Here is an 11,639-nt window from a genome sequence, read left to right as displayed (position 1 = left end):
AGCCAAGCCCAGGAAATTACCTGCTGTTTTAGAAAGTCTAGTCAGTACAAGATTAAGAAAGGATGTTCACAGGTCTCAGGTCCCAGGAACTTAAAGAATGTCTGGCATTCCTTGGAGCTGATTATGACAGTGGGATGGTCTAGGGTGATAAGATTATGACAGTGGGAAGGTCTAGGGCAATAAGGATTCCATAGTAGGATAGCCCTAAGCAATGACCCTCGCCCAAACTTCCCGGTTTGCTGTGTCTTTATAACCTGCCCCCAAAATTAAACTTTCAGAGCTTGATCAGAACCCAGACTTGCTTTCATTCTTTGTGTCTCTTGTCCTTTCATTCGTTCGCCCCCTTCCCTAAGGTCTCGTCGAATCCCCACGGGCCGGGGCACTTGGCGCCCGATGTGTGGCCTGTGGGTTGGGGTCCGATCGAATGTTGCTTCCACAGGGACGTCCCAAAAGCATAGGATCGACGCTTCTCTGGAGAGAAGAGAGAAGATCCGCATTGTGATCACCGCAGAGTCACCCGCCTGTGAGATTGATCCGGTGAAGGTAAGAAAAAACAACGCAATTATGGGACAAGCATTGAGCAAACGTGATTTGTTCTTAAAGGGTCTCAAGGAGTCCCTCAAGGCACGAGGAGTAAGGGTTAAGAAAAAAGGATCTTAGAAAATTCTTTGGAATTTTGGTGTGAACTTGTGATGAACCTTGTAACATGTGACCATGTACTCTGAAAGATGTACAAATAGGTTAGTTAGAATAGAGTTAGAATAGAGAGTTAGAATATAGAATTTTTTCCTTTTCCCAAATAGAAAACACAAATAGAATAGAGTTAGTTAGAATAGTGAGTTAGGTTAGTTAGAATAGAGTTAGAATAGAGAAGATAGATAGAATTTTCCCCTTTTCCCAAATAGAAAAGATTTCATTGGTGATGTTTGTTGATGTTTCCCCAAGAGGAGACTATTGATGAAAAAAAATGCTACACCTCCTAAGGAGGAGATAAAAACATTAAACCTTGAAGTGGGGGAGAGAAAGGGATAATGCAGTTGTCCACTCTCTAGCCGTGTTAGCAAAAGAAAAGAAAAAGGCGATTTTAGAGCCTTCCTGGGAGCAGGAGAAGCTAAGGAGACTGTCCTGCTTTTTCTCTGGCTCCTACGGGAGAGACCCTCAGTACTGCTCTCTATGTCTGTTTTTTGTCCTTGGTGCACCAGTCTGTCCATGTCTGTCAGTTTATGTCTGTGTTTTTGTTTCGTTGCTTGAATGTTGTTCCATGTTTCATGTTTAAAAGAAAATGGTTAAAGCTTTATCTGCTAGTTGTTAAGCCCTTGATTTAGTTTTTAACTAAAGAGAGAGAGAAGAAAAAGCAAAAATAAAAAGCAGTTTCAATTGGCCTTTGGAGATATAAAAGCTGCTCTTAAAGGGGCCAGCAGGTTTTTTTATGGCTTCTATGGTAAGGAGCTAATGGATGTTTCTCCTAGAAAAATCTGTGACTATGATTATTGGGTTCAACAGGTGACAAGGTGCTTCTCTTGAAATTACAGCTAGAAAAAGCAAGAAAAATTTGTTTAGTCTAAATATATGTGCAGCCACTTCATTTTTGCTTCGGACTGGTTTCAAAAGTATAAAATGTTCTGCATGTCTTGGATATAGATTATTTGCCTATAAGTTATTGGGTATGATTAAAAAATTTTTTTGCAACTTTGGTAACAGAAAGTTGGCTTAAAACTGGTAACTCAGGATTGGAGTCATTCAGAAACCAGATGTATAAAGATAGGATTTAAAACAATGTCTCTTTAAGAGGTATTAAAAGCTGCACTATCATGCATTCATACATAAGAACTGACAGCCAAACTTAGTAACATGAAAGTAATGTACTTGGTGTTGATATTAGAGAAAATAAATTGTTTATATTGTTAAAAATTGGTTTTGTTTCCCAAAATTATGGTTACACTCTAATATTGCAAAAGAAACTAAAAAATATAGTTAAACTGAGATCCCAGTGGGAGTTTTATCTAGAACACACACGGCCCTGATAAACCATTTTAGGAATTTGTAGGTAGTCTGCTAAAAGCGCTGGTAGAAATTTTAGAGACCCCAGGCAGGAGTTGTTTTTTACACATTTGGCTTATGAGAATGCTAACTTTAGTCCAAGCCATGCTTTCACAGCACTGAGGTAATAAGGAATGTTCTAGGTATGGAGACATGAGTCATTTTTGGAAAGATTGTCCAAAAAATAGAGGCATACACAGACAGCAGAATCACTCCCCTGGAATTTGTCCTCAGTACAGGAAGGATAATCGTTGGGCCAGGCCTCAAGAAATAGGCCCAGATTAAAAACTCTCACACTTGAGTTAAGACAAAGCTCAGAATGGGTTTAGCAAAAGCTTGTGTGACATTCCTTTTGTCATGGTCACTCTGACTAGCCCCTAGAAAGGTGTTTTCCCAAAATTAGTTTATTACATTGCTTCTTCCTTGGGGAAGAAAGGTCAGCCTCAGACCCAAAGACATTCACAACAATTTATGGGCCAGAAGTTATATAATGAGCATGGTGGAGAAATTAAAATTATGCCTGCTTTCCTCTATAGCATAGCTGTGCCTGCTAATAAAAGAATTGCTCAAAACAAATAATTAATCCAAAACAAAGTTCAAACTTAAGATTTATGAAACTTGTGGGATATTGCAGCCTGATTTGCCTACTCCAGCTGCCATTCCAAAAAATGCGTATAGAATTATTATAAATTTAGAACAGTGTTTTTATACCGTTCCTTTACATCCTGGTGAAGGTGAGGGGTTTGCATTCAGTAAGTATGCTTATAATTTTTGAGAGCCCATGAAGCAATATCATTAGATATTATGTACAAAATTTGCTGTTGCTTTAATACAAAAAGTTAAGAGTTTGAATCTTTCAGTGTATATTGTTCATTGCATGGTATTTTATTAGTTGATCTCTCTGAAGGAGTTTTAATGCAAGCCTTCACGCTCATACAACGAGCTTTAAATTTTTGGGGAGTGCTTGTTGCTCCAGAAAATATTCAAAGGCAGAAAATATTTACAGACAGCTCACCTAATGAGAAGACTATATATATAATTGGATCACATGTTCATTTTCTTAAGTTTCCCCTGCTTCAGCAGAAATAATTGAATTATGTGCTGTAGCCACTGTTTGAAATGCTGAAAAAAAAAATCAAGCTTTCAATTTGTATACTCATAGCCAGTATATTATAGCTCATGGTTTATAATTGCTTAAAATTGTTCATTTTTAAGATATTGCTAATTCTCAAGTTTTACAAATACAGCTTAGTTTAAGAAACATACACTTTTCCTTAACTCTATAAGATATTTAAGAGCTCAGGTTGGATTGCCTGGACTCCAGGGCAATGCCACAGCAGATTTGTATACCAGGCAGATTATAAGCCTCACAGTAACAATTGGCCAAACAATCTTATTCTTTGTATCATCAAAATAGTAATACCTTGAGACAATAATTTGATATTTCTAGAGAGTGTGCAAGTCAAATTACAAAAACTTGTTCTCTGTGTCCTTAATTTTTTGATAATGATGTTAATCCTTGAAGACTTATACATAATCAATTATAGCAAGTGGATGTTACCCATTTCTGATTTTGGAAAATTAAAACAGGTACACGTAAATTGACACCTTTTCAGGCTTTCTAGTTGCAACTGCTTTAAGAGAGGAGAAGCAACTAAAAATGTAATTAGTTACTGCCTACATTATCTTTCTATGTTTGGTGTTCCATATCAGATTAAGAGAGAATATGGAACTGGCTATTGCAGTCAGACATTTGAGATGTTTTGACAATTTAATATTACCCATATTACTGAGATTCCTTATAATCTTCAAGGACAAGGTATTGGGAAACACGTATTGTGGAACTTTAAAATAATATCTTCATAAAATAATATCTCAGTGTGGAAGGAGCAGCTACTGTTGCTTCTGCCCTGATTTTGCAAGGAACTCAAAAAAAAAAAAAAAAAAAAAAAAAAAAAAAAAACAAAGCTTGGGAGTTATACCCCCAGAAGGGGTCTCCTAGAAATATTCTCCATCATGCCTTGTTCTTAATTTTCTAAATCTGGACGCTCATGGCAAATCTGCTGCCGATCACCTCTGGCACCCTGAGACTAATAAAAATTATGCCACAGTTATGTGGAAGGACCTTCTTACCTTTAAATGGAACAGCCTAGATTCAGTTCTCATATGGGGCCGAGGATTGATATGTCTGTTTGATACCAAAAAAGGCTCAGCTAGATGGCTGCCAGAAAGATTGGCGAAACAGACAGATACCTCCACAAAGCCAGACCCAACTGTAGATAAAATGGATAACAATTGAAATCCAGGGAAGAGAAATCTCCCTGAGAATTCCCTTCTTATTCCTTTCCAGATAAAAATGAGCCACCCATGGTATTTGCTGTTGGAAGTTCTGATCCTGATGCAGGCCTCGGGACTAGTACTACTCAGAACCTTGACAGGCCATTGACAAGGACATCGAACAGCTAGAGATTGGCATCAGAAAAAAATCTCTCATCTGCTTTTCCTTCAGCAAGGGGGGCTCTGTGCCACCCCCCAAGGAGGAATGCTGTTTTTATACTGACTAAACTGGGGTAGTTAGAGATAGTGTGGTCAAGATCAGAAAGAGATTAGAATGTCAGAAGAAACAGTGAGAACAAGAAAAACTAGTTTTCTGCCTCTCCTTGGCTTACTACCTTTCTCCCTTCCATCCTGGGCCCTGTGACCAGTCCCCTTCGCCTTTTGGCTTTCCACCCGTGGGCCTTTAACAGACTCACTGGCTTTGTAAAACAACAAATTGACTCCTTGGCATCTAAAAGTGCATTATCATAGACTTGATTCGGCTGATAGAGGCTTGGCTGAGCCTTGCGACGACACATCTCCTTTAGGAGCTGCATAGAACTCAGATCTATGCACGTTGGTTCGGCATGGCACGGATACAACGTGGGTACCTGTAAGGGGTTCATGACAAGGTACCGCAGGGGGAGGACCCAAATCGTCTGCTTCTGAGTCCCCTGAAAAGCAAACCTGATTGCATAGAGGTTGGTGTTGATTTCTTGTGTCTCAAAGGAGCCAACCAGGACCCTCGATATCCTACATGGCCCATGAGATAAATAACCCTCTCCTCCCCAAAAAGAGACCATTACAAATGATACTGGGAGGATCAGGTCAATGCTTTCCCCCTCCGGTCAATGCCCATTTATCTGCCAATGAGATTTCTTAATGTCTGCATTTGCCTGCCAGCCTCCTTTAAAATTGTTAAAAGGGAGCAGATGCCAGGAGCCAAGCCCAGGAATTTACCTGCTGTTTTAGAAAGTCTAGTCAGTACAAGATTAAGAAAGGATGTTCACAGGTCTCAGGTCCCAGGAACTTAAAGAATGTCTGGCATTCCTTGGAGCTGATTATGACAGTGGGATGGTCTAGGGTGATAAGATTATGACAGTGGGAAGGTCTAGGGCGATAAGGATTCCATAGTAGGATAGCCCTAAGCAATGACCCTCGCCCAAATAAGGTCTCGTCGAATCCCTGCGGGCCGGGGCAAATAACGAAGATACAAAATGGAGATACAAAGCCCCAGTTAGACAACTCTCAGCAGCAAATAAAACTCCCAATTCTAGGAATGGGTTAAATTTATCTTGTTTTTTGTTTTGTTTTTTGAGACAGGGTTTCTCTGTGTAGTCCTGGCTGTCCTGGAACTCACTCTGTAGACCAGGCTGGCCTCGAACTCAGAAATCCGCCTGCCTCTGCCTCCCAAGTGCTGGGATTAAAGGCGTGCGCCACCACGGCCCGGCTAAATTTATCTTGTTGAGTTGTTGGCCATGGGGGCCCCATGGAAACTACCAAACAACTCAAGCTTTTGCCAAAGCTATTTGTAGCTCTCTACAAATAATGGTAAGGCCCCCTTGCTGAAGATAGCACTTACATATTTCATTTAACATGGGCCTAACTACAGCCTTCACCCATACCAAGTAGTTTTCACAGTACTGGTAAGTACTCTGCACACCACCAGAGGATAATAGTAAACGCCATCCCAGCTGTAAACCATCAATCTATAATGATGACTGACCTACAAGCTATACTGATACAATCGTGGCACAAAATTTGTAGGGGTAACAAACTACTATCTGAGTGGATTTAAGACCCACTCCACTACATGAGACTGAACCCATGTCTGTCACTGCTCAGGTGACCAAGAATCTCAGGGAACACCAAATGTCATTGTTCTGCTAAAGGACACTATATAGCAGCATAGTGATTCCCAGTGAGATTCTCCTATGACCATAGATCACTGACCTGCTCAGTCAGGATCAGAGAAGTTTCTTCCTGCAGTAGATGGGAACACATACGAAGACCCACAACTAGGCAATGAGAGATAGTCTAAGTGGGATGTCTCTATCACACGTCTCCCCTCGGGGCTCAGGAAACTGCAGAAAAAGGAAGGAGGCAGGGAGATTGTAGAAGCCAGTAGGGATGGATGACATCATAGAAAGAAACCCCTTTAGACACAGCCATGAGTCATCGTGGACTCACAGTGATGGTGGCGGCAGCACACACGGCATGTTCACAGGTAAAAACCAGATGGGGCCACAGTGCTGAGAAGGCAGAAGTGGACATGATATCCCATCCCTAGCCAGGAAGCTGTGTCCAATTGACAACTGCTCACAAACGAAAAAACCAGTTTAGTCTAAGGGAGTCTCACTCAGTATACAAACCACACTTAAGGGGAGGCCCAAACCCAGCAGGAGACAGCCAGCATAAAATGAACTCACTAGTATTTTTAGAGATTTAAATGTTTTTCACCTTACTGGTCATTTGCTTATATACTATGGCTTCTGATTTTATGTTTTTATTGGTTTTCTCTTTTTCTGTCTTCCTCTTTCCCTCACCCTTTCTCTCTTTCTGCTGTTCTCATGCTTTTCCTTTGGTCTTTTCCTTTTTTCTCTTTCTCTGTTTTATTCTATTCTGCCTTTTTTCCTCTAATGAAAGACAGAAAAAAGTCATGAATTTGGATCTAGAAGAAGGTGATAGAGGAAACTGTGATAAAAAATATTGTTTGAAAGCATATATTTTCAATAAAAATGTCAGTTGTTATGTGTTAATACCAGTACTCTCCCAATCATAACCATAGCTGCATTCTACCTGCAGCTGTGTGAAGAACAAATAGAGCCTCTAGCCCTTGAGGCCACAGATCATGACATCAATAGCAGCTGGGCATCATGGTTAACAACCAGAGCATCAATTGTTTTAGATTCTGCTACTCAGCTCACACACAGACAACAAAACCGTGGTGTGTTGCCTCTGTGTCTACCATTGGTAAAATTGTATGACACTTTACAAAAACCCATGATCACATGATTAGAATTATCTGGCAAAGATAAAAATGCAGGGGAGGGTAGATGTGAAGAAAAAAAAATGTCCTAGAGGAATGGACACTGGTAAAAATTCACTTAACAAAATCATATATATACATATATATATGATTTATGTATATATAAATATACATATATATGTATATATGTATTATATATACATATATCTCATATACATACATCTCTCATATATATACATATATACATATATGTGTTATGCATATATGTGTATGTGTATTATCACAATACCAAAGGTACAAAGGGTTGAACAGTAGAAAATGAGCCAGACTTAAGAGAAGTATTATAATTTGCCAAGGAGTGGAAGAGACGTTCATAGGAAGCATGCTATATGAGAAAATTTTAGATCTTGCTCAATTTCCCTACAGTGTGTATACAGAAGTAAACTCATTAATTGCCTTCTTTTCATTTCATTTTTCTAGATATAAACATTACATTATTTAATATTTTGACAAAGCTTCTATCTTTTTTTTTTTTTGAGGTGTTGGGGACTGAATCTAGGGCGTTGCTCATGCCGAGTAACCAATGTATCACTTAATCTCAGTGCTTGGTAGAGTTTTGTTGTGGTTGGAATATGCTTGGCCCAGGAGTAACACTGTTCAGAGGTGTGGCCTTGTTGAAGTGAGTATAGTTTAAAGTTGGATTATAACTATACAACAAAATATAAGTCATTTGATTAGTGCTAACTACTTAGTGGGTCTTTGTCCTAATTTTTTTTCTACACATGAACTTAGGTAATTACCCTAACATTCCTGTAAAGCAGAAATTGTACTTGTCTGTGGAAAGCTTCTGCCGCGCCCTAAAGATGGTGCCTACTGCCTTAGCCCTCTTGGAGTAAACAAGTCCTTATTTGGTGAGGAGGCTGAGTTTGCCAGTAGCCTGATCTCTCGTCATGGGTGTCAGCCTGTGGTGGAGTGGAACGTAGTATGGGCTGATGGGCAGTCCACTGGAGGCTACTTAAGCTGCACTAGCGGGAGTCACGAGGGCACACCCTTGATTCTGTAACTGAAAGTCATTCTGAGTAAAACTGTCGCTGGAAGGAACTGGTGTGCTAGTCTTTCTTCCCTGCTGGTCAGGGTGGTCGGCGCGGCACACTTGTCTCTACTACTCAGAAGGAAGGGGACAGTGAGTCATAAGGAGATGGAGCAACTCAAACAAGGTGATCAACTGATGAGGGGCAGCCCTTGCTGGGTCACAGAGAACAAGGGTGCTCAACCTCATAAGGGGATCTTAAGAATCAGTGGGGGAATTACAGTCTTAAGACTTGTCTTAGTTAGGGTTCCATTGCTGTGAAGAGACACCATGACCAGGGCACCTCTTATAAAGGACATTTAATGGAGCTGGGTTACAGCTTCTGAGGTTCAGTCCAGTGTTATTATGGCAGGAAGCATGGCAGCATCCAGGCAGGCATGGTGCTGAAGGAGCTGAGAGTTCTACATCTTCATCCAAAGGAAGCCAGGAGCAGACTGTCTTCCAGGTGGCTAGGAGGAAGATCTTAAAGGCCACCCCCACAGTGACACACTCACTCCAACAAGGCCACACCTCCAAACAATGCTACTTCCTGGGCTGTTTGTTTGTTTTGAGATAGGGTCTTCTTGGCTGGCCTGAACCTCCCTATGTAGAACAAGTTGACCTTAAACTTAGAGAGAATGTCTCTATAAGATCTGGCTGTGGAGCATTTCTTTATTAGTGATAGGGTCCAGCCCATGGTGGGTACTGCCATCCTTGGGGTGGTAGTCCTAGGTTCTATAAGAAAGCAGATTGAGTAAGCCATGATGGGCAAACCAGTAAGCAGCAATCCTTCATGGTCTTTGTGTCAGCACCTGCCTCTAGGTTCCTTCCCCGCTTGAGTTCCTGCCCTGGCTTTCTTCAGTGATGAATTACAACGTGGAAGTATAAGCCAAATATTTTTCCTTTCCAAGTTTCTTTGGCCATGGTGTTTCATCACAGTAATAGTAATCCTAACTGAGACAAGTTGGTACCAGGTATGGGATACTGCCATGAGAGACCTGATCATGTTTTGGGGAGGACTGTGGAAGGACTTTGGAACTTTAGGCTAGAAAAGCCATTGCATGTTGAGAGTTTGATGAGATGTTCTGTGGGAACAGAACAGGAAGAGAAGAATATTGAGAACAGTGCAAACAATGGAGGCCTGGCTTGTGAAGTTTCACAGGGAAGCAAAGATTCTCCCAGGCCTTTTGTGTAAGAATTTCTAGTGTCTGGCCAGCCAGAGCTGATGATTCAGCTGTGATTAGCAGGAGGCCTAAAACACTAGCGTAAAACCTTTGCTTTCTTGGGACAATGGGTGCTGCATTGTTGGGGACAAAGACTCAGTTGTGATTATGAAAAGATCAGCATCATTGGAGTGAAGTCTTCTGGGAAGTGTTTCCTCAGGCTTAGCACAAAGAAACTGTGTTCCCGAAGCAGCCATGTGCTGGCAGCTACACTTGGTAGTTTAAGAGTCACCCAGGTCCAACTGGTTTGAAGACATGAAAGGGTCATGGAAGCAGCTGAGGCTTGTCACATCATCACCGAGGCAAAATCTTCTGGGAAGTGTTTCCTCAGGCTCAGCACATAGAAGCTGTGTTCTAGGAGTGGCCTTACATTGCAGCCAAACTTCGTAGTATAAGAATCATACAAGTGGTACTGGTTTTGAAGGCATGAAGGGGTCACAGAGAACAGCTGAGGCTTGGCACTGTGTGGCAGGGCTGGAGTCCCTGAAGAGAGCACAGAAGAGGTTATTAGTAAATGTGCAGCCTAGTTGCAGCAGGGACCCCAACATTTTGGAGAAGTCAGAATCATAGCATGACCACCAAGAACAGTAGTCATCGTAGGGTGGAGCCAGCTGGAGCCTAGAAGACAACTTCTGTATGGTTCAGAGAGCAAAGCCAGAGAAGTGACCCAAGCCCTTTGTAGGATGGTGAGTGGATCCCAGACATTGGATGTTGAGATATCCATTCTGTCGGAGTAGTTTTTGTTTTGTTTAGATTGTGACTGTGCCCTGGTTATCCCCTTTTGAAGTAAGAAAATATTTAATTTTGCTTTTACACAAGCCCACAGAGAGATTTTGAATTTTAAAAGACTTTGCCTTTTTATTTGTATTTTTAAGGCCTGTGAGTTTTTTAATTTTGGGAATGTTTGTATTAATGTGTGATTTTGAGGAAGGAAAGAAAAGAAGGGTTGTGGTTTAATGAAGATGTATTTTTGTGTCAAGTTGACAAGGGGTCAATTGTGCTGGCTGGTTTTTCGTCAACTTGGCACAGGGTGCAGTTGTCTAAAAGGAGGAAGCCTCAGTTGAGAAAATGCCTTCATAAGATCTGGCTCTAGGGCATTTCTTAATTAGTGATTGACGGGAGAGGGTTCAGCCCATGGTGGATAGTGGCACCCTTGGGCTGGTGGTCCTGGGTTCTATGAGAAAGCAGGCTGAACAAGCCATAATGAGCAAGCCAGTACGCAGCACCCTCCACAGCCCTTGTATCAGCTCCTGCCTTCAGGTTCCTGTCCTGCTTCAGTTTCTGTCCTGGCTTCCTTCTGTGATGAACAGCAATGTGTAACTGTAAACCAAATAAATACTTTCTCTTCCAAGTTGTTTTGATCGTGGTGTTTGATCACAGCAATAGCGACTCTTACTAAGACGCCGAGAATATCTAAATCTCTATTTGTAGGCTGTAACATTAACCTCATTAACCTAAAATGTCTAGACTATTGACTCATAGGATGAGGAGGGATACTCAGGGTCTAGCACACATTTGTCTAGTTTCTCCAGTAGTAACAAGTTGCATAGATTGTATAATTTTCATCTACCTACGTATAAGATTCTATGTGATTTCATCCCACGTGTAGACTCGTATCAACTATTTTATTTCTTTGGCCGAGTCTGTTTTTGCATCTGCCCTGACGCTGTCACCTAGAAGCGAGACATCACTCTGCTCTACATCTCGACAGTGGTGAGTGGATGCAGTTGTACAGCGTTTAACCATCTGAGGCTGGCTTTCAGCTAAGTGGAATTACCTTGTGATCTGTCCTGGCTGAGTGTTGTGGAGCTTTGTTCTTTTTATTGCGTATTGGTAGTACACTGGTATATGGTTGACCATTTATCTGTTGAAGAACATTTGATTGCCTTCTCCTTTGCTGTTGAAAGTAAAATCGCTGTGAATATTCTACCTAGGTTTTTGTATAAGTATCAAATTTCATTTCTCTGGAAAAAATCTCCCAAAGTGTGACAGCTGGGTTATA

The sequence above is a fragment of the Arvicanthis niloticus genome, chromosome 17 (genome assembly GCF_011762505.2).
Source record: "Arvicanthis niloticus isolate mArvNil1 chromosome 17, mArvNil1.pat.X, whole genome shotgun sequence".
Lineage (NCBI taxonomy): Eukaryota > Metazoa > Chordata > Mammalia > Rodentia > Muridae > Arvicanthis > Arvicanthis niloticus.
Note: the sequence above shows the minus strand (reverse complement) of the source record.